At 42.3% G+C, this 25,000-nt stretch overlaps 1 protein-coding gene across 1 annotated transcript in view; it reads left to right on the top strand.

Annotated features, from left to right (window-relative positions):
* Nucleotides 1-25,000, top strand: part of SELENOI (selenoprotein I) — a 1,061,441-nt gene that overhangs the window by 175,088 nt on the left and 861,353 nt on the right. The window lies entirely within an intron of this gene.

Genomic DNA, 25,000 nt, shown 5'->3' with positions numbered 1-25,000 from the left:
CCACAGCGGATCATCTCTTTCCATTTCTTCCTATCCTCTGCATCTTTCTCTGTCACACCAACCGCCTGCATGTCCTAACCTCAAGAAGAACAATCTCTCTAAATTAGCTAACACTCTCAATAACATAGCTAGATTTGTCACCGGAAACAAATATAGAACCCATCACTGTCTGAATCTACAGCAACTTCACTGGCTAGAATTTCACAACATGCTATTACTCTCTCAACTTACCTTTGTCCATAGAATATTCTACCAACCCAACAATACACCTATCCTCTCTAATGTCTTTACCCCTTATACAAACCTAAATTCCCTTCGGTCCTCTAACAAACTTCTAGTTACTATATGTAAATCTAATAACTCAGCTGGTGACTCCCTTTTCTCCAACACCATTGGTAAGTCTTGGAATCAGCTTCCCACTGAACTCACTTCCATCACATCTCCTATTCTCTTTAAACAAAAACTAAAAACACACCTAATAAAACACTGGCTGTGCCCCTGTCTCAATCCTGACTAACCATGGCTCAGCAGTCTCTCACCTTTCTATCCTCCCTACTCTAAACCTGCTCTCTACTATTGCAGTCTCATACTTGTACACTTTCCTCTCTCTTTTCTCATCTATCATGCTCTTTTTTTTTTCTCTTACCTCCTACCATATTTAGTCCAAAACTGCTAATTTTAAGTATTACTAAACCAGGACTTAATTCTTATGTTGTGCAAAATACTTACTTATCCTATCAAACTTTGTTCCCTTCATTTTGTTGTTTGTATTGACTGTCTGTACAATTTGTGGAGCTTTTCTCCCCGGGCCTCTGCTGAAAATGGAGTTGTCTCCAGTTAGACTAGCCCGGTTAACAAATGTTAAATAAAAATAAAAAAATTCATATTGCACAAACATTCTATATCACTATTCCAAATGCAGTAATAAAGCCATTTTGGTCAGGTGGTCTGAGGTGGTACTGGTTCTTTGATTTGCTACAGGATCCTCTGTCTGTGTAGCAGGTCTTAGTCTACTCTAAACACATGACAAGAAGCATGGTTCACATTCATGAGCGCTGCCGCTGGGAGAGAAACGCATTTATTCACTCACCCACAGTGCATTCGTACACACACACGCAAGATTGCTATCACTCTCTCCTGATCACTCTCGCACAGTCTCGTTTGCATTCATGCACACATTCACACATGCAAAATTGCTCTCACTGTCTCCCAATCTCTCACACACAGTCTCTTCTGCATTCATACACACAACTCATTTACACACACTTTCTCTTCTGCATTGTACACATTCACTCAGACACCCAGGCAGAAAAATACCAGGCATACACACACGCACAGTGTTATAGCGGTAGTCATCCCAATGTCCCATTTGTAGCAATGCTCCCTTTACACCAGCTGCAGTGTGCCAAAGCTCTCAAATGTCCTGCTTTCGCTCCTTGAAGACCGCATTGCCACCACATTGATTGAGAAAGGGGTTGGACATGACAAACAGTTATCTGTTCTGGGGAGTCCATGTAGTTCTGGCACACAAGAAAGTATTCAGACAGGCCATATTTTTAATGGTTTTTCATAAAAGCGTGGTTTTCTGACAAATTGTGCAGGAATGAAGACAGGAAATTGGTGACATTTTTGTTACAGACTTCATATCCTACAGAATATTTTTATAAATACAAATAGTACAGGTTGAGAGGTAGATCAGTAATACTTGCATTTATTTTACCTCAATGCAGTTTTAATTCACAGTATTCTACCCCTCGGTCTGATGATGTCTGGTCAAAAGACAATATTTGCTAGAGTCAGTAGAGTACTCAGTGGTACATTTTCAGTGGTCACTGCTCACAGTTTCACCTGATGGCTTCAGGTTACGACTATGATAGCTCTAACCAACATTCCTAATATTCAACAAAGATGCTGTTGGAGGAGAATGTCATTAAAAAAAAAAAAAAATCACCGGACTGCAGCCTCCAATCGCTTCTCTGATGTTACATTAGGAGCATTTGGTGACCGTATACTTTGTAAAGAGAAGTGTGAGAGTTAAGTGACTTATTTCTCTAAACAGAATAGTCATGTTTTTGCAGCACACCTCTGGACCTCTTGCGGTGCACACTTGTTGAAAACCCTGACTTAGAATATCTACAAAAATCATTCATCTCAACATTTTATATTTATAAATATTTATTTTCCCCATCCATTTTGCCGAAGCTATAATTTAGATTTTTCTAAATGATTCATTATCTGAATTTTGTTCTTCATTATCCTGTTTTTCTTCACACCTTTCATTCTGTATTTTCCATAAATAAGGCATCATTTTAAAGTGTCTTCCATATTCCTTCGTAATACTTCATAATAGAAGTAGTCATACCTATGTAAAGTTTTACATTCTTATTAAAGCCTCTTTATTTAATTAGTGTATCCCTAAAATTGTCTTTTTTTACCATTGTAAATTACATCCTTGAACTGAGCATTGTTGTTAATGCACTTGTTTATACTTCATTAATCCCTTTTTGGCACCTTTTGTAAAATTTAATTGGCAAGTAAAACCCATTTCTTTTTCCCAGAAAATGCCTTTAATTGTAATGCTGTTACCTTTCCTTCAACATGTTTCCAGGCATTGACATAATAAAATACTTTTGTTATGTTTACATAACAGATGAACTTTTTCAGTTAGCTGTATTTAACTTCCATAGTTAAATTGTGTTCTACATAACAAATATGTGTGTGTGTTTATGTATATATGTATATATTTATTTTTTGCAAAAATATTAAACAAATGCACTGATGGCAGGTAAACTATTGCATGAGATATAACCGATCCCTAAAACTTTTCATTAACTGGATACCCCTTTTAATTGGATTAAGCCATGACATCCCAGAAAAAGTCATTCTATTATTTTTTCCAAAGTTTCAAGAAATGTAAATACTCAGTATTAAAAAAAACCCTTCCTAGCATTATTAGGTTAAAGATTCCCGAAATGGCTTTCTTACTTCCACCGCTTTCACCTTATGTAAATTTTTGCCCTAAAAATTCCTTGATCTACATTACGATATCTGATTCTTAAAATCTCTTCCCTTTAGTTAAAATATATATTCCCCATATTTTCCTAGTATCCTAGTGACTTTCACATTTCCTTTTGGCTATAATTAAACTTTTTTTTTAATTCACCTAAAACAGAAATAGCCATCTTTATCAAAGTTCTATTTTTGTAGTAGTCAAATTGTCTTAATTTAATGCACCTAGTAACATTGCTTCCTTATTTATCTTCTACCACTTACCATAGCATTTATGATTAAGACAAAATGCCTTAAATCCTACTACTACTGTTACATACAGGCTTCCTTACTCACCCATTGCCCAATGGTATTACTTTTGTTTGCTTCAATACTACCCTAAACAATGAAACAGATCTTTTCCCAAACCATAGTCTTGTAGTATTTTAAACCTACTTCCTTTAGAAACTGTGCAAACACTATTATTATATCATACAATAGTATTCCTTCTTATTACTTTTCCAATTTTAGAACAATCTACTTTATAAAAAAATATTGTTTATATATTTTCTTTAACACCATTCACTTCCATTAAAATTGGCAATGCTACTAAACCTTAACTGTAATATTTTCATTGGTACTGAATGTAGCTGGTCTCCATGAATTTAAATTTTCCTCATCATTCTCATTCCTGTAAAACCATCCATCCATGTTTCACTGGTCTTTTCAGAATCTTCAGTCCAAGTGCTCCACCTCCTTTACTCATAATAACTTGCTCATCTTCCCCAATTTCTTGTGCTGACCATGTTTGGATCTGGTAGATATCTCTGCCAGCTTGTATCCTTTTTTTTTTTGGATAGTTTCTTGGCAAAACTTTTGCGCTTCTCCTCTACCTTTTGTATGAATATCTTTAGTGTTTGTGTTGTGGTTTTGTAGTATTTTTTTTTTTTTTGCTGTTCCATAGTGAGCAGTATCATTTGTAGTTTATTGATGGGTATTAGATGAGGCTTTTCGTGTTTGTGCTTTTCACTAGGTATGTATTATTGATTGTCTCTCTTATAGTTGTAGGGTGAATGCCATAGAGCTGCTGTGGGGTTTAATTTTTTTTTTTTTTTAAATTAAATGTTTCATGTGGACGTAAACTGCCACCGCCGGGTGCTCACAATAAATGTATCTATTGCCTGGGTATTGCCCATTTAGATAGTAAGTGTCAAGTATGTGTGGCCTTTGGTTGTTGTGCTCTCAGTGAAAGGCGGGCAAAACTTAAGCATGTGCTTCAACTATCCACTGCTTCCTCCTTCTCTGTCTCTCCTCTAGCAAAAAGACAGAAAAGGACAGAAGGATAGATCTAAGGACAAGGAGTTTAAGTCCCATGGAAAAAAGTGGGAAGATCACAAACTGCATTTTGCCTTCTGTCATATTCCTGCAGAGCTTTCTCTAGCCCCCCCCCCCCACTCTGGTCTGATATTACTCCTTTTGGAGCCATTCTTTGGATCTGATAGCCATAAAGAGGTCATCCAAGCTTCATCAATGGTCTGTCAGGGTGGTTGGGAGCCTAAAGCTTTAGGCTCTGCAGCAGCCAATGAGATTCTTTTTGAAGGCCCCAAATGCAGCTATGTATTATCCCCACTTCATCTGCTCTGAAGTGTAAGGATTTAGCTCCCAGCATTATTCCCCCAGTTCTCTCGGCTCCATTTTTTTTTTTTGGGACTGACCATGCTGCCCTAACCCCTAGCGGCAACAACAGCTTGGCTGCTTCAAGTACAGATTCTCTTCTTTGCATTCTGTACTTCACTGTCTATGCCAGGCACTTCTCAGAACCAAGTATTCAGGGCCAGTGCCCTGGGTTTGGGGTAGATTATCTTCTGGGTCTCGGAGTCCTCTCCGAGTGATTTGGTTATCAATTGCAGGGCTCTGATCTGCATGTTGGGCGCTGGTCAAGTCAGCACTGGGCATCAATGTCTTGCTTAGGTCCTCAGATCTGAGGAGCACTGGGTCTGGCAGTCTGGATTCTATTTTGGCTTTCGTTATGAAGAAGATCCTCTCCTGCTCAAAGACTGGAGCTTTGGTAGCTGCATCCTATCCATCCCAATCTCACGAACCATCTGTACCTGCAAATCTGCATCGGTTCTCTCCAGGAAAGCCCACATCTTTGGGTCTCCAGGTTCTCTGTCTCCTCCTGCTTCACCATGTAGAGAAGTGCATGGAAAGAGCAAGTGCAGGAGGAAGCACTTGGATTCCCTGAAGGCATCCCTCACTGAGGACGCTAACTTCCATGAAGGGGAGGGCTCTCCCAAATCACCCATAATGATTATTCTGTTGGTGGTTTGCTTGCATTGTTGTAACAGTGTAAGGGATGGATCACAGAAACCCCTTCTCCAGTGCAGTCCGTGTTTATGGAGGTCTTTGGCGTGGGCTCATCCACGTTCGGGGTGGTCCCTAACCAGATGCCCTTATAGATGTTGTGTCTGAGGGCTTGGAGAGTTTTAGATATGGTGAATCCAATCCGTAGAAAACCAGTTAAAATTTGGCTCCTGCTATGGACAGACTCCACTGGAGCAAGGGTCCAGCTGTGGACACCATTGTGATTGCATCTGCCACAAAGTAGAACATGTTGAAGAGTTTTTATCAGTCCATCCACCCAACAAGAAGACTCTGACATTGACATTGGATCACTTGGGAAAGTGCACATATGATTCAGCCACATTTGTCTTGTGTGCATTGAATTATCTTGCCCATCTGACGAGGTTACAGTGAGACCTTGTTGAAATGTCAATGGTCATTAAGACTGAGCAGCCTCTGGAAGTTTTGTTTTCATTGCAGTCCATATCCTATGTCCTGTATGAGGTGGTTTAGTATGACCGATGGGATGTCCCGTGCAGCAATCACCAGCATCGCTATGCTGGATGTGTTTACGTAGCTTTGCGGTCTATTTTAGAGCATCCTTTGTTAATGCTGTTCTTTACGGTTCTTCTTTATTTGGCCCAAGGTCATATAGATGCTGACTAGGAGCGAGCAGGATGGATCGATGCTGTCTGGTCTTGGAGTTTGCTTCTGTACCCCTCAGCAGTCATCCACTTAAGAACCAGTAGGGTGAAATGCATCTTTTTTATAAAATGCATCAACCTTTCTAGGGTGGTCCTAGTTAAGTTCCCCCCATGGTGGTGGACGGTGAAATGTAATGGATGGCACCCACAGGGAAGGTGAGGTCCAAAGAACCAGGACTTTTGCGGGACTTTCTAAAAGAGGCCCTGACAGCACCCTTGAAGGGTTGCCAGACTGCCTCCACAATGCATCAGTCAGGGGTTGCTTGGCTTTCCATCCAAAAGCTTGGGAGGCCATCACATCAGACATAGGGGTCTCGCAATTTTCCCTTTGTTCACGCCCAATGACTCCAAAAAATCCCTTCCAGATGTACCACCCTACCAGGAAAGGGACACAACAGTGGAAATTCAAAACCTACTTGTCAGCAGAGTCATCCAAAGCATCCCACCAGACCAATGAGGATCTTTTGTCAGTTCTTTTTAGTACATCAGACCCATTTTGGATTTCTGCAAGTTGAACCCGTTTGCCAAGCAAATTTATTTAGGACCTTGTTGCAGTCCATTCTGCTCTCCTGAAGGACGACTGGAAGTGCTTGATGGATCTCAAGAATGCCTGCTGTCACATAAAGATGGCAAATATTCCAGGAGACTTTGGCGCCGTCAGCTGGGGCTAATTGTAACCATATTCTGGCTTTGCATTTTGGCCTCACCACAGCTCCCAGGATGTTAAAATGCATAGCAGTAGTGGCAGCCTGACTCAGGCTGCAGAGTTTCCAGGTCTTCCTCTACCTGGAGATTTGGCTCTTGATTGCTTCCACTAATTCATCTGTAATCAAAACTTGAGATTCCTTGCTCTAGGTGTGTCTGTCCTTGGGCGTAACGATTAATTATGAAAAGTCCAGCCTGGAACCCAGTTCAAGTGCTAGAATTTATTGGTTGCTATTTGGATACGGTCATTCAGACAGTCACACTACCATCATCAAGGCTGAATTCTCTTCAGTCTACGGGCTTCTCACATTCTACAGGTTCACAAACCTGCTGCTGCTATATGTCTTTGTCTCCTGGGGCACATAGCCTCCTCTGTATGCCTGTTACCAGTAGCAAGGTTCCACACAAGCGTTAGAGTAGTCTCTAAAGTCCATAGGATGCATTAGACAGGACCCCTGAATTTCTAAAGAGGCACTAACGGATACTGGTCCTCACCGCATTTGATGGGGTTAAAATCTCCACTATTTGCAGTAGGTCAACATTTTGATTTTTCCCATCTCCAGTCTGCAGTGACTACAGATCTTTTCTTTCTGGAGTTAGGGGGGGGGGGGCATTTCAAGGACAAGACTTTTGAAGGAATCTGTTTGCAGTACCAAGCCAATCTGTGCATCTATATCTTGGAGATGAGGGTGGTCGTACCACTGCAGGTTTTTTAGGACCTTCTCAAGTGTATGATTATCATCTGGCCTGACTACACTTCATTGATATGGTGTCTGAACAAGCAAGGAGGAACTTGATTCTATCCCCTGTGATGAGAGGCCATGAGGTATTGGCAATGGGCGATGTCCTCTCAATGTTTTTTATTACAGTACACATCCCCGGGTAATTCAGCATGCTGGTGGACAGTTTGAGCAGAAACATTCTTCTGCCTCACGAGTAGTCCTGAATCCAGACATAGCGGTGGCGGTTTTCAGCCAGTGATGAACCTCCTGCTGTGATTTATTTGCTTCCCTGTCCAGCACTAAGTGCAGCAGCTTCTGTGCCCTTATTCCTCCAGCGTAACAGTCACCAAGAGATTCTGTCCTGCATCCTTGACCCCCTGGTCTCCTTTACGCCTATCATTGATGCCTTTGATGATCCTGTTTCTTTAGAAGGCAGCCCATTGCAGAGTGACTGTTATTTTCATTGCCCCATTTTGACAATGTCCAGTTTGGTTCCCCTTCCTTTGGCCACATCTGCTTCACCCATATAGTGTACTAGACCCAGTTTTAGGTCTAATTTCTCATCCTTCAGGTTCATTCCTCCTGAACCTTCACTCCCTAAAGCTAACCTGACTGTCTCTCCATTTCCAACAGTTGCCAGGAAGTTCAAGCTTTCGATAATTACTCGTATCCTTTTATCCTCTCAGAAATCCACCACTAGGAAGGATTATGCCAGTAAATGGAAGTGTTTCTTTATCTGATCTTCTTTCATGGGCTTGGATCCTTTTTCTGCACCATTAGATGCCATTGTGGACTTCTTGGTTATTGTTTTTCATTTTCGTTGTAGCTGTTCTACCCTAAAGGTACAACTGGCCGCCATTTCTAAGTTTCATATTGGCATGAATAATTATCCCTATTGTAGCTCTTAAGCTCTCTAAGGCCTTCTTGATGGGGCACCTCTTTGTTATATCCACCTGTTTGGGATCTGATGCCTTCTTGGGAGGCTGCTGCAAGCTATTACGTGACTTTTCAACCTTCAGCTATGGTATCATTAAAAAGTCTGGAGACAGACTCTCTTTGGCGGCTGTCACTTCAGCCAGAAGAGTGTCTGAACTTTAAGCATTATCTTTTGTTTCTCTTTACTTGATTTTTCATAAGGATAAAATTACCTTAAGGACCAATCCTTCCTTTATGCCCAAAGTCACTTTGGAGTCTAATTTGAACTAGCCTATTTACTTGCCAATGTTCTTTCCAAATGTTAGTAGCCAGTGCGAATATGTGCTTAATTGTTTGGGCATTCATAGACAGCTCTGATTCTGTTTTTGCAGAACCAAAAGTTTCAGAGAGCCTGACAAACGTTTTGCATCTTTTTCAGTGTCAAGATTTGGTGAGCCTGTTTCCAACATGACACTGTCTAGATGGCTGTCCAGTTGTATTTCTTTTGTTTGTAGAACATCAATGACTGTTTTGACATTGTGCCATTTTTGTCACATTTTATATGGTTTCCTCTTGAAATTCAAACTAATCACCCTGTCATATTGTGTTCTGTCATTACTGAGTATCTGTGAACTGTCAGACGTCTGTGTGTGTATGTATAGTAGGTACATACATAAATGAGAGTATAGTGTTCCCTTTCCTTGAGACGGCTGCTTTAAAAAATGGTAGCATCCAACATAGTTTTCTATTAACCTAGAAATCCCTATAAACTCCTCTACCTTAAACCTCCATAAAAATTGTCATACTTTATAAAGCTTCAGCGCCTTTACATTTGACAAGCAAAGAAATTTGACAATTATATAAAACAGCATGTCAATATTTCTTGTTTCCTTAAAGGTGACTTCATACTATTCACATTAACATCATCAATTTTCAGTTTATCTGTCTTATTCATTCCCTTTATGGATGGTATTCTTAGTTGTAGTGTTTCTATGTGCATAAGGGCAAACTATGAAGATGTTCAACATAGGTGGGAGATTGGCAAAATGGTTAAGGTGTTAACCCTACAAACACAAGGTGCAGGGTTTGATTTTCACATGGGATAATTGACTAAGCTTAAAATGACCCATAAGGGCAGCTGTCCTAGTACTAATCTTTAAACCTTTATTGATCAGTGCTGCAGCAGCCTTAGCCATATGGGTTGCATTCTGCCAAGGATATAAAAGCAGGCCAGCTTCCAAAGCTTCCAGGCACCTTCCACACACTCAAACCATTTGCATCAGGGCTCATCTCTGAGCCCACTGATGTTCATACTGGTCATGGACTACATTAACAAACAGGTCAGAGGGAGCAGATTAACAAAGCTGCTGTATGCAGACGGTGTGGCATTACAGGCAGACTCTGAGCAAGAACTTGTCAAAAGGTAGGGGAATGGAATGCAAAACTGAAGGCACATAGGATGAAACTGAGTTCAGATAAGACCACTGTAATGATAACAAATGGAGGAAATCGGAAGAAGAAGCTGAAAATTGCAATTGAAGACAGAATAATGGAGCATGTTAACAGCTTCAGGTATCTAGGAGGGGTGGTTGAGGAGAAGGGAAATCCTGAGGGGGAACAAAGCTAAAATCAGAGGGGCTGCAGCCAACTGGCACAGTGAGTCATTGGTAGTGTATGACAGATGAATGCCAAAAAACTGAGCAGTTGAAGCCAGAAGTGATGGAGATGAAATGCATGAGACAGGTAGTAAGATGCAAATTGTGGGACAGACTAAGAGATGGGGCCATAAGAACAGAAACCAAAGTAGCTCCAGTTGCAGAAAATGTCAGAACAGATTATGGTACTTTGGGCAGATGTGCAGGAAAGCAGAAGATGATGTGGTGAAAATGATTTGGGACAGACTGGAAGAAGGCAAGAGGAAATGAGGGTGTCCTGCAGAGAGATGGATTGTATGAGCAATGCCCTGTGACAGTTGGACATGAGTGTGGAAGAAGGTAGGAGAGTGGCATTGGATAGGGAGAGATGGTGACAAGTGAGACTACACTCGGACCCATGCAAAAAATGGGGAAAAGTGGGGAGGTGGTGGTGGTAATGATGAAACTCTGTGCAGTTATATGCATTTCCCCATGTGTGAATGATGGCACTAATATTCATAATTATGGGTGTGTATAGATATACAAGAGAGGCAGTGTTTATTTGTAGGAGATGCAATAAGTGAATCCTGAATTGATATATAGGTATTTTTAACAGGGATAAGTAAAGCCTTACTGTTTGTTGATGTGTAGACAGCTTGCTTTTGTAAAATGTATAACTTTACAAATTAGTGGTCACACTTACAAAATGGCTGACCACAGCTAACCACAACACCTTATATATAGTTGGAGTGGGAGAACAAACCAAGTGCGACTGTCCTACACCTTGGGTCATGTTGTACTGTTGAGTTTGTTTTACCAATAAAATATGAATAGTTTTTGGAATCCATTCCTTTCCAAAAAGCCATAGATTAAGCAAAGGCCCAGGAACAGTTGGCCTTGACCCTGCCTGGAATACTTTTATTGTGGTAAGAATAACGAGGTAATAAACTGAGAGAACCATCGGGAAATGGTCAGTTTTGTTACAGGTTGTCCCTTCTTACCTTCGCAAGAAATGAACTGATCTGAAAATCTAAAAGATTTTGTTCTGTGAGAGAGCACCTGAGTTGTCTGGACATCTAAGGTATTGTGTATCCTTTCTCCCTCGATTTTAGGTTCAGGAAAGAAAACGGGGAGATGGATAGATTTGGTTAATGTAAATGCAGATAACACTTTAAGCATAAAAAGATTAGTTCTAGAAAAAAATCCTGCCTCTGGAAAATGAAGTAGGGTTGACTTACAATAACGTTCAACTTAGATGCTCTTCTTGCATATGTTAGAGCAATCTGTAAAATAGTTTTCTATGTTAAGAACCTCAAGTCAGCCAGATGAGCTGGTTCAAATGGAGCAGGTGTTAGCTTATGTAACACAATTAAGATCATGAGGAGGAGCCTCTGGTTCTTTTGGAGGTTGCTTATGCAGTACCCCTTTCAAAAACACATGGGAATGATATGGGAATGGCTTGAGAGAGGGGGATCCATGGGCTGACTTGCTGAAATGACTGACAAATGAACCTTGATAGAGGAGTAAGACAGGCCACTGGAATGTGACTCGCACAATTTTCGTAAAACCAGAGAAACGGTAGCCTTGGAAGTGTGCTGGTTGTGTTGTTGGCACCAACTAGAATTTGCTAGTAAAAGTTTTCTAGTAGCAGGTTTTCTTGCCTCCATTAATACCTGCTGCTTGTCCTCACTAAGCAGGTGTCTAAAGGGAATCAAGACCCTCTCATACAGGCAGTCAGTTGATGTTGATTAGGATCAGGTTGCATCAAACACCCCTGTTCTTGTGTGAGTAGATCTATTCTGTGAGGAAGCTTGTGGTATTTATTCTGGCCATTAAAAAAACAAACCAAAAAAAAAAAAAAACTGTTGCCTGGGTTAAAAGGGGTCACCACAATAATTTCTGAATATTCTGAAGTACCCTGTATATCCATGGAAAGGGTGAAAAAGCGTGAAGGAACATTGCTGTTCATGGAAAGGAAAAGGCACCTGTCTTTCACGCCTTCTTGCATGGAGTCCTTGGAGACCAAGTTTGCCAGCCGATTGTTCAAGTAAATCTCTGACTCCTCTCTGAACTCCCCACAGAGGAATCAAATTTTTGAAGACCCTTGATCTACCACACAGTTTTGCTGTGACTGGATGTAGGATGCCTGTAGAGCGAGATGCTGCTATGAAGCTATATCCCAAGCAGTCCTGTGGACTGGTGAGCAGGTTTTTGCTGACATTCCTTATGAAAGCTATTGGACTGGCTTCTTTATCTTTCTGCCTTTACCTTGCATCCTGATAGTTTCCTTGTGTGATCCACTGAGTCAGTTTCCAGAAGTTGGTAGAGTGCTTCTGATGCCTTGTTCTTTTTTTTTTATTGCAACTCTTCTCTTAGCCTGTTTGTTAGCCAACTAGTATTCCTTCCTAAGCTAGTGTGATTTTTATATCTCACTTTTTCCTGTACTCCTTTTTTTCTTTTGATGACTTCCTGGGCTTCTGCATTCCACTAGCAGCTTTCCTTATGTACCCTGTTTCTGTACATGGCTCTACTGCATATCTCTTCTTTAGCCCCTATCCATGCTGTTTTAGGTTCTGCCATTCTTCTTCAACTGAGGCCTATTTCTTCCTCCTCCTCCTCTGCTTGAGGTGCATATATATATCCATGACTAATTCCTTGAACTGTTGTGCTTTCTTTCAAGTTAACTTCCAGATCTTCAGTCTGGCCTCTGACCATAGAGCCTTTTCTGACCACTGTTTTTCAGGTGATTGTGGCAACCAGTGCTTTATGCTGTGGGCTGACTGTTTCACTGGGAGTGACTTTGCAGCTACTGATTATGCCCCAGTGCCCCTCTCTTTACTAGGAGGAAGCATACCCGAGTTGCACTTTGGCCACTTTTATATGATATTGTGATTCTCTCTCCATCTATGAACCACATGTTGGTTACCATCAAGCTATTTGCCAGACAGAAGTTGACAGTGACCTCTCTGTGACAAAGGGAAATACTGCCAGCACAGCAAGCTGGAGTTCTGTAAATAATTGTCATTTGTGATTTATTAACATGATTTATATAGAAGTATAACAAAAGGAGATGCTGCCAGCCCAGCTGTTTGGAATTGTGTAAATAATTATATGTCATTTGTGAATATCAACATGATTCATATAAGATACGTGTGTTACAAATGTATTAGAACTGTATGTCGGGTGTATATCAAACTACTGGTACAGACGTGTGTGTTGAAAAGGTTTTTGCAAAGTGCTTAAAATGTAACCACAGCATGCCCTACTGAAAATGAGCAGATGTGTACATACACTAGTGTAGCTGTTTTAAATGTATATATTTTTAACAGTGGAAACTGGGATACAGAAGGTTAACTTCAGAAAAATAGCTGAAATTAAATTACTTTTTGGTCACGCAGTAAAAAGATGTTATCTTTCAGTTTCAGTGCAGCAGGAGACATAATGTCTGTAGTAGAGAAGTTTCTGTATTGTCTTGAAAGTGTTTTATTACTTCCAGGATCTGCAAAGATCTGAGGAAAAGCCCTTGTGTATATATTTACACAGGTAGGTGCTAAATACTGCTAGCTTTCAGCAGTGGGAGTTTTACCTGGGATAGTCAGATGACAAGTATGTAATTCTGCAAGCTGTCCTAGCAGTAATATTTAAGATATTAATTCAAGAGCTCTGAGAGAGCTTTCTGTATTTTGTCTTTCACCTGACAACATCAGCTAGAGGATCTATTCACCACACCTGCCTTGCTGCTATAATTAAGTGTACTAGGGTATGATAATTCTCATAGATATAGTCAGGATTATAGCAAAGCTTAGCTTCGATATTTTTCTTTATTTGAGACTGTCCTGCAATGTTTTAAACATTTCCTGTGATTTTGAACTCTGCTGTCATTGTAAATATACACAGAGTGTTTTCTTGCTCTTTATTATTAAATATATTTAAACCTTTCATTGTAGCTGATCTGTCTAGAGATATTAAAGTTCTGGGAGTGCTTGCATATTTTGGTGATACTGTGGACCCACTCCTAATAGCCTTGTTCCTGGTTAAACTGCCATTTGTATTGCTAGTAACATTACACAGTAAGATTGGGCACCCTTTAAGGGGCCTTGAAGTAGCTGATGGAGGTGGCTGGTGGCAGTAATAACTACCTTGTAGTCTGGGCAGAAGGAGGCATAGCTAGTAAGCCTGTGCCAGCCTTTCTCAGGGAGTGTGTGTGTGTGTGTGTGTGTGTGTGTGTGTGTGTGTGTGTGTGTGTGTGTGTGTGTGTGTGTGTGTGTGTGTGTGTGTGTGTGTGTGTGAGCTACTTTGGCAGGGACACAAAGCACTGGTTGGACAGAGAGGGTACTGGAGGTCTTGGCTTGGCCACTCAGCTGAGATCTCAACCCTATAGCTGTGTCAGTGGTGAGTCTTATTGGGGATATGGAGAAAGAGGGAGAAACCAACCCCAGACTGACTGTGGTCTTTGTGTGCTTATAAGGGAAATAGCACTTGATGCAGAAAGCTGCATCTGGAAATACTGTGCGTGTACCTGTCATCCTCCCAATGTACGTCCCCACTGGTACTAGTAGTGAAGATTGAGACTCCTTGATTACTGGGTCAGTGGTGGGGTGTAACACTCTCCTTCTTTATTCTTGTTGCATCACCCATAGGACCTAGGCAGTCCTCGTATCCTGCTGTCTGTCCCGATATGTGCATTCAGGTCACCTGTTATTAACATTAATTCTTGTTATCTTGCTTTCTCTAGTAGGTCTTATAGCTGCTGTCTGAATGCATTCTTTTTTTTTTTTTTTTTTTCCCCTCTTCATCAAGCCTGCTATGGGGCATAGGCTGAGATTATGAATACTGCTCTATCATTACACCGAAGTCTGATGTCATAAGTCTGTCAATAATTCTGATGACATCACTTACTGTCTTTTGAAGCATCTCACTCACCATAATTCCCACACCATTTCTAGCCTGTCCTCCTCCTGATAGTAGACTGTGGATCCGAAGCCAAGTGGCTTTGCTGCACTGCTCTTCCACCTTGTCTCCTGGATGCATAGAATCTCCAGCCTTCTCCATATCATATCATATCATATCATATCATCCATGTCCAAGTTCCTTCTCCATATCATATCATATCATATCATATCATATCATCCATGTCCAAGTTTTGTCCTGTCAGTGAACCTACATTGAGTGTGGCAGTTCTTAGTTAAGGTTGATTTGTTTAATGTCAAACCATCACTCTACTCAGCTGTCCCAGCTAACATAATCTGGGCAACAGGACACCAGCCAGACCACTTACTGACCCAGATTACCCTCCTCACTGTTGGTATAGGTCCTTGGCATATGTTGGAGTAGGCTTGGTCCTCACCCTTATCACTGGCAAATACCCGTACCCATTTTGGCAGCATTGGTCAACATGACTGCATCACTTAGAGCCATATTTTTACACTGAGTGGCTAGCCCTGCCACAGTACACAGTCTGTGATCCGTGTCCTCCTATCTTGGGGGTACTTCGTGAACCCAGTAGATCCCCCCTATAGGGCACCGTCTAGAGTCTGTGCTGCTGCCCACAGCTCTATTCTTAGGCGAGTTTGAGATGGCAACACCCAGCATGTTTCTTGGAGGTGGGAGGAACCCCACGAAAATGGACAAGAGAGCATGTGAATTGCATACTGGCATTGGTTGGAGGTCAGGACTGAACCTTGTACCTTGTGCTTGGGAGGCAAAGACCTTAACTATTATGCCAGCTGGTCTGCATTGAGTTTACTAGTGTATAAATGCATGAACTGGTGATCCCCTCAGCAGATCACATACCTGTGCCAACATTGCTGCCTAGAGCAGGTGATTCTTGTTGGGAATGACAGGTGCTCTCATAATTCCTGTCAAATGCAAGTTTTTTCCATCCATTGCTGGCTGCAGCTTTTTCAGGTTTCTCCAAGTATGAGTTCTGCAACAGGTAGAGAGGGATCTTGGTCTCATTCTTAGACCAGCTTGAGTTTTACCCTGGGCTTTCACAGATGCCATCTTGTGAATTGCTAGTGATAATGTGAGGGATGCAAGTGCATTTCACGAGATAAGATGTGCCATCAGCATGCCCAACCTGTGAAGCCATGTAGAGGTAATGCCTTTGAAACTTATCTTGACTGTAAGGTTGGTTTACTAACTGGAATGAGCAGGTTGCTTGGACTCTATCTTTTGTACTCTTGTATATTGCTACTTATGTGAATTGAAAGCTTTCAGTGGTGTAACATCTATAGAAGTGTTGTAGTGGATGTTCATCGTGCATACAGCTGCAGTCATAACAGATGGGTTATCCTGCCATCAGGCGGGTCCTCGGTCGGCCGAATTCCAAAGTCTAGGTCCGGCGTCGGTTGTCGTCGCTTCTTCCCTGACGTCAGTGCGTCAGGGGTGTAAAAGAGGCAGACAACGCCATTTTCTTCAGTCTTTATTGCCGAGCGGTGCCCGAAGCAGAAGCAGTTCGCAAGTGCCGGTCAGCCAGCTCCTGAGATTTACGAAAATATTTCAGCCGAAGTCTTCTTGAAAGCTGAGTACCCCATTGGGGAAACTTTTCTTGCCTCAGACCGATGTCAGACAAAGTTAATAATTGCATTTCATGTGGAAGCAAATACCGCATAAGGATTTCCACTCTTTCTGTATACCTTGCTTAGGCCGAGACCACGAGGTCTCGGCCTGCCGTTTTTGTGCTAGATTCAATAAGCGCACTATTAAGTGTCAGGTGGAATTCGCCCTTCACTTTTTTGGCAAAAAATTTAATTATATTATGTCGTCGGATACTCAGACTCCAGTTTTGAGCAAAAAACGCAAAGATAAGGACCGACATACGAGGTCCGCACCTCCTACTGAAACCACGCCAAGGCTGACTACCGGTTCTCCTGTACTCAGCGAGGCACCTACGCAGCCCCTGAGTACCGATGACAATGCATTACCGGTGTCTTCAGTACCCGAGGTCGCAGGCTCCTCGGCCCCCATTCCTACTACAGATCCCGACGCCACTCCTGGCGGGGAAACTCAGAATTTAGACAGGCCTGCCATTTCTCAAGGGGTCTAAAGGCCTTCCTCCTTCTCTATTAAAGCCTTCACTAAATCTAAAGCAGCCATGAAAACCAAAAAACAGGTTCCTCAGACCCCCTCTCAAGGCACCATGCCTAAAAAACAGATGCTTAAAATGGCTGAGGATTTGATTACTCTTATCAGGGGTTCTCATCCCCCCTCTGACAAAAGGCCCAGATTAGAGGAAGACTACCCTTCCTCAGATCAAGCTTCTATTACCTCAGAACTATCCGAGGACCAGGATTATGCCTATTCTCCATTCGAAGACTCTGATGCAGAGGAGTCTATTCCCTCGGTCTCCCCCCTGAGGACTTCTCTTTTGGGGAAACCCTGCATACATTGAGGGAACACTTTCACTGGGAAGGCCAAGATTACTCAGATTCCAAGAAAAGGTTCAGGGAATTCTGCTCCCCCAGCATAGGCCTCTGGCTATTCCTCCTGTTTTAGATATATTGGATGATGTGTACACAGAAGCCAGCCTTAATCCTGATTCTTTGCCTCCAGCTCCTTTTAAACCAGACAGGTATTACCGGGTTCCTGATTCTCACCAGTTCCTATATAAAAGCCATACTGCTGACCCAGAAACAATTTCACAGGGTCCCAAGGGAATTAAGGCCTCTACTGCTAAAAATCCATTACCTTCAGAGAGAGATTCCAGAGCTTTAGAAAGGTGGGGGAAAAAGGTGTACACCTCGGCCACTTTAACCATGAGGGCATTAAACTGTCAGTTCCATATGTTAAAGTATCAACAATTTTTGATATCTCAGCTGAAAAGCAAGATGACACAACCAGAACAACCAGATGTAAAAGAGTTGCAGGATTTGTTGCATGGTGCAGAGCAAGTGGGTAAACATACCTTGCAGTGTGGTTTTGATGCTTTAGAGGCCTCATGTAGAGCTGCTGTTACGGGGTCTGTTATACGTAGGCATGCTTGGCTCAAAGAGCAAACCTTACCAAATCATGTCAAAGCTAAATTATTAGATGCACCTCTTCAAAAAGATGTATTGTTTGGTGTTAAAGCTGAGGAGGTGCTAAAGAAAATGGAGGAAAAAGCTAAATCAATGCAAACAGTGAAAGATTTCCTGCAGGTACAGCCTCCACGTTTCAGCAGAAACTGGCTTTCAAAAAATTGGTCCTTTTCAGCCACAGATAGACCTCAAAGGGGCAGATACAGGTGCCCAAGGGGCAGAGGGCAACCTCAAGGATCCTTCAGAGCCAGACAGTGGCAAGCACCAACCCCAAGAGGTGGAGAAGATAGATCACAGTCTTTTAGAAAACGGACACAATGACTTCCCCCTACACCTGCCAAGCAAAGCTTTAATGGCAGCACCTTTGGGCGGAAAATTGGCATTATTCTCAAAAAATTGGCATATTGTTACAAAAGACAAATGGATTCTGGACATTATAGACAGAGGCTACAGGTTCCACTTTCACACCCTTCCAAAAATGAGAGGCATGCCAAACCTGCCACAAAATCAAAGGGCAGAGGCACAAAAGCAAGTTTCAGCTCTCATAGACATGAAAGCAATTCAAGAGGTACCTGCAAAAGAACAAGGTCAAGGGTTTTATTCCAGACTATTCCTGGTACCGAGGAAAGACAAAGATTGGAGACCTATCTTAGACCTATCCATCCTAAACACATATCTGCAGGTGCCAAAATTCAAGATGCTCACATTACAGCAGCTTCTTCCCATGCTGGGCAAGGAGTCTTGGCCAGCTTAGGGACACAGGTGGACAGTGGTCTCACCTTCGATAACCACATCGCCACAACAGTCAGGAAATCCTTCTATGTGGCACACCTCATCACGAAGGGCTTTTCATCCAGAAAAAAGGAGGTCATTGTCCCACTGTACTCCTCCCTCATTAGACCCATTATAGAATACAACGCCCCATTTGGTATGTACCTCTCAAGACATCTGCAACAACTTGAAAGGCCTCAGAAATACCTCACTAAAAGAATCACAGGCCTAAAGCAGATGCCCTACGCTGACCGCCTTAAAAAACTCCAGCTATACTCTGTGCATATCGTCTACTCAGAGGCGATCTCTGCTTAACATACAAGGCCATGTCAAACCCAGAGCTGTTGGACATGCTACACTTAAAGAAATCCCAATCCCTCAGAGCTACACGCTCCAGGGATCTAAACCTTGTCATCACAATAAACAAAACATGCTGGAGGGATAGATTCCTGACCCAGAGACTCCCCAGACTCTGGAATAGATTGCCCATACATGTCAAGCAGAGTGCCTCTTTGGACCTCTTCAAGAGGAACCTTGACGTTTGGATGGGAGAAAGGAAATTCACCCCAGGGATCACGTCAGTCGCCCTGCTAGACAAGGGTCCAGGAAAGTAAATAATGTGGGAAGAAATAGCCAGGGAATTGTTATGGCTAGGCTTGTATAGGCCCTAGGGCTGATAGGTTCATAGGTTGGTACTAGGCTATGACCTCAAGGAGGCATACCTGCATGTCCCTATCAGACAAGATTGCAGAAGATACCTCAGATTTCTTGCAGGTTCAACCCATTACCAATTCTCTGCATTGCCCTTTGGCTTATCTACTGCGCCCACAGTGTTTACGAAATGCCTGGCATCAGTAATCGCCTTCTGCAGACTACAAGGGATACAAATCTACCCATATCTGGACGACTGCCTGATCCAAGCGGACAGCAAGGACATACTACTGCAGCACCTGGCATTTGTAATAAAACTGTTGAACTTCCTGGGATACACAGTCAACAAAAATAAGTCAAAACTAATACCCTCTCAACAAATAATTTTCCTGGGTGCCAGCTTGGATACAACCACCCAGATGGCCTACCTCACGCCAGACAAGCAAGGGCAACTGTCTCAATACTTCAGAAAAATGGCAACTTACAGCAGGCTAACTACAAGGAAAATCCTGCAGGCTCTGGGATTCACGGCATCTTGCATTCTACTAATCCCATGTGCAAAGCTGCATATGAGGAAACTTCAATGGTACCTGAAAAACTTGTGGTCTCAACACAGCCACAGCTTGGAAACAATTATCCCACTCATTCCATGCCTTCAAAAGGAATTTTTGTGGTGGACTCAAGCATGCCAAAGAAACACAGGTCTTCCTTTCTGTGTACCTCAAGCAACTCAAATCATCACAACAGACGCCTCAGACTACGCCTGGGGAGCACACATGACAGATCAGTGCATTCAGGGAAAATGGACCCGAAAAGAGAAGCACCTCCACATCAACCAAAAGGAAATGCTAGCCGTGCAAAAGGCTATTATGACCTTCAAAGACCTACAGCATCCAGGTCGGCTATTGATAAGGACAGACAACACCACAGTGATGTGGTACATAAACAAACAGGGGGGAACTCATTCATACCCCCTGTGCAGACAAGACATGACCCTATGGAACACAACTGGAATTGCAAATTCAACTGCAGGCACAATTCCTGCCAGGGAAGGAAAACACCCTGGCAGACAACCTAAGCAGAAATATGACCGATCCACATGAAAAGGAGGTTGCATCCTCAACTTTTCACAAAGATAACTCAGGCATGGGGACAGCCAGACATAGATCTCTTTGCTACCCACAGAAATTGCCAGTTGAAAAAATTTTGTTCAAGGACCTATCATCCACAGGCCTGGAAAGTGGATGCACTATCCTTCAATTGGGCAACATTGGCAGTCTATGCCTTCCCGCCTCTTCCTCTGCTGCCCAAAGTTCTATTAAAAGCCAGAGCAGAGAGGCCGAAAATGATTCTCATCGCTCCAGACTGGCCAAGACAACACTGGTATCCACTCCTGAGGAGCCTGACACATTCCCCACCATGGATCCTACCTCTAGTTCCTCTTCTGTTGTCCCAGCACAACTACAAAACCCTTCACAGCCATCTCAAAACTCTAAATCTAGCTGCATGGAGAATTCCTTGATTTCCCAACAGTTTCTCCTCTCCAAGGAGGTGCAGGATGTCCTCTTGGAGGCCAGAAGACCTTCTACTAGAAAGGCTTACTCCGCCAAATGGAAACAATTTTGTGCCTGGAATCTAGAAAAGGGACAGAATCCTTGGGTAATAAATATACCTCAAATTTTACAGTACCTAGCTGAGATGTTAAACAATGGACTTTCCTTCTCCTCCATCAAGATCCACGCTTCAGCCATTTCTGCACAATACAACACAGATCCTCCATTATTCTCCCACCCTCTCTTAAGGCAGTTCCTCAGAGGGGCAAAGAATTTAAAACCCCCAAGGAAACCACCAGTCCCTGCTTGGGACCTCAACTACGTATTGGAAAAGCTGACCCTTCCTCCCTTCGAGCCAGCTTCTTCAACAGAGTTACAGTACTTGTCACGGAAGACAGCCTTTCTTCTGGCTATCACCTCAGCACGCAGGGTTTCGGAGCTACAGGCCCTCATGGCTGTGCAACCATTCATCATTTTCCATCAGGACAGAGTTTCCTTGAACCAATCCTACCTTTATGCCAAAGGTGGTATCCAGTGTAGCTTTGAATCAGACTATCCACTTACCTACCTTTTATCCTAATCCACAAAACAAAGGGGAAAGACTACTACATTCCTTGGACATTCACAGACAACTACGTTACTACTTGGACAGAACAAAGCCATTCAGGAAATCTGAGCAACTCTTTGTGTCCTATGCTGTAGGTGCTCAGGGAAAGGCTATTTCCAAACAGACAATTTCAAAATGGATAGCCCACTGCATACGCTTTTGTTACTCATTTCATGGAAAAACTGTGCCTGCATGCATCAGATCCCATTCCACCAGAGCCACAGCTACCTCTGCAGCCTTCCTCAGGGGGGTCCCTACCAAGGACATTTTGGAAGCAGCCACCTGGAGTTCTGTGCACACTTTCTCCAAGCACTATCACCTCCCACTATACTCAAAATCTAGAGTTGGCTTTGCCACAGCAGTCCTGCAGGGCATCCTAGCCCCTCCTAGTTCCACTTAGTGCCTACCACCCTTACTTAGCTTTGGGATTCTACCCATCTGTTATGACTGCAGCTGTATGCACAATGAACATAGTACAGTTTTGTACCTAACATAAATGTAGATGTTCGAGTGCTCATACAGCTGCAGTCCAGGTTTCCCTCCCTCCAACCCCTCTTAGGACAGGCCTTATGACAAACACTTTTCATTTAACCTTTTTGGGGTATTCTTTTATGGTGTATTTGCTTGCAACTACTGTTTTTGATTTATCAACATTGCATCTTTGCATACCATTATGTTTGCCTTCCTTCTGGGGGCACCTGACATCTGTGGCAAGAAAAACTGAAGAAAATGGCGTCGGCTGCCTCTTTTATACCCCTGACACACTGACGTCAGGGAAGAAGCAACGACAACCAATGCCGGACCTAGACTTTGGAATTCGGCCGACCGAGGACCCGCCTGACGGCAGGATATAACCCATCTGTTATGACTGCAGCTGTATGAGCACTCGAACATCTACATTTATGGTAGGTACAAAACTGTACTTTCTTGCAACACAAGAATGACTTCAGAAGTATCAGTATTCATTTCTATGGTTAATTAAAGCTTTTATGAGACTATTGGTAATGCATCCTGTGTTGCTGTGATAGTCATTTATCCCTTGTAAATCTGTTCATTACTACACTTTTAAAAGTTGTTGTGGCTCAATCAGAGTTTTTGGTAAGGTCTTCTGGAGGTCATAGGGGCACATTCGTAATAGATTTAGTGCTTATTTCTACAGAGTTATACCGAGTAGAAATGGAAAAGTTATGAAATGATTTGCTGTTTAAGATCATTTATGCTCTTACATGTGATCTTGCTGTCAGTGCCATTCAGAGCAGGAAGCACAAGGCAAGCAGAAGTCGCTTAACACCAGTTGTACCGCATACATATATGCAGTTCATAGAGCCCAGTCAACTGAGCTTTATTTCCATAATAAATTTGTAAGTCAACTTTTGTCTTTATCGGCATAAATTCAGGCTGAAGTCTGCCACTTTAACTTGCATTGAGCTGTTTTTGTCCCCAACAGTAAGGGAAAGTGTAAAAAAATTTAAAAAATTTAGAGAAAAGGCTGATAGTTGGAAAATGTTAGTAAATGTATAGGATTAGTTTTCACTGGCAACCACTTATTTGTGCCAGTCAGGCATGTTGTATGTGATCTTTATTAGCAGTGTTCAGTATCAGTGCAGTGGGAAATTGTGAGGTTCTACTTCTAGCAGTTACAGTGATATAGGGCAGTACCTTGAAATGAATTGTCATATGTTCGTAGGCGTTTACTAGGCTAACGACCACAAGAGCTTTTTTTAAGCCTAGCCATGCATCCCAAATCTCTTAAGCTCTGATATCCTTGATAAGTGTAAGCATGAGCCTGGGAGATGAACCATTTACAGGTTACCTGTTTGCATCAGAGACATAAGTGCCAAACCAGGGATAAATTTCCAGTTTCCCATCAAATTGTCCAAGTTGCACTTGAATTGGAGTAGGGAGGTACTTTGCTTCACATAGATGGGGAGCCTGTTCTATAGACGGGGTAGTCTGTGGGATACATACCTCTCTCTCCACCAGGTCCTATTTATATCACAGAAAAGGTTCAAGTCTTTAGAATGGGTAATTCTGGTACTGTTTATTTTGTGGATATGCAGAAGGTCCATCAGAGTGGGGTCTGACAATGCCCTGTATGCCAGGCATAGATCTCCCCTCAAAAGCCTGTAGGAGACAGAATACAGGGATAGGGCTTTGAGGCGTTCTGCGTTAGACATATCACTTATACCCTGTATTCTTTTAGTGAGGAGCCTCTGTGAACGTTCAGTTATTGGATATGCCTAGTTAACTTTGTTTATAAGTTCCACTACATAGAATGATTATGTCATGGTTATGTTAAAATAAATACAGTGGATATAAAAAGTGTCCACACCCCTGTTAAAATGCCAGCTTTTTGTGATATAAAAAAATAAAACGAGAATAAATCATTTCAAAACTTTTCCTACCTTTAATGTGACCTGTAACCTGTACAATTGAATTGAAAAAAAAATCTGTTGGGGGGAAAACATATAAAAAATAAAAAATGTACAATAAGCTGGTTGCATAAGTGTGCACACCCTTAAAATAATGCTTTGTTGAACCACCTTTTCATTTAATTAGAGCATTCAGTCTTCTTGGGTAGGAGTCTGTCAGCATGGCACATCTTGACTTGGCAGTATTTGTCCACTGTTCCTTGCAGAAACACTCCAAATCTGTCAGATTGCAAGGGCATCTCTTGTGCATAGCCCTGTTCAGGTCACCCCCACAGATTTTCTATTGGATTTAGGTCTGGGCTCTGGCTGGACCATTCCGAAACTTTAATATTTGTCTGGTGAAGATATTCTTTTGTTGATTTGGATGTATGCTTGGGGTCATTGTTATGTTGAAAGGTGAAATTCCTCTTCAGCTTTCTAGCAGATGCGTGAAGGTTTTAGGCCACAAGTGACTGGTATTTGGAACTGTTCATAATTCCCTCCACCATGACTAAAGCCCCAGTTCCAGCTGAAGAAAGGCACCCCCCAAAGCATGATACTGCCAACCACCATGCTTCACTGTGGAGATTGTGTTCTTTTGGTGATGGGAAGTGTTTTTGTGCCAAATGTACCTTTTGGAATTGTGGCCAAGAAGTTCAACCTCTGTCTCCTCAGACCATAACGCATTTTCCCACATACTTTGGGGAGTCTTGATGTATTTTTTTGCAAATTTTAGCTGGGCCTGGGTGTTCTTTTTTGTGTAAGAAAAGGCTTCCATCTTGCAACTTTACCCCATAGTCCAGACATATGGAGAATACGGGAGATTGTTGTCACATATGTAGTACACAACCAGTACGTGTCAGAAATTCATGCAGCTCCTTCAGTGTTGCTCTAGGTCTCTTGGCAGCCTCCCTGACCAGTTTTCGTCAAATCTTTTCATCAGTTTTGGAGGGACATCCAGTTCTTTGCAATATCAGG

This window comes from Protopterus annectens, chromosome 2.part1, assembly GCF_019279795.1.
Source record: "Protopterus annectens isolate FY-2018-M chromosome 2.part1, PAN1.0, whole genome shotgun sequence".
Lineage (NCBI taxonomy): Eukaryota > Metazoa > Chordata > Ceratodontiformes > Protopteridae > Protopterus > Protopterus annectens.
Note: the sequence above shows the minus strand (reverse complement) of the source record. Positions and strands in the feature narration are given on the sequence as shown.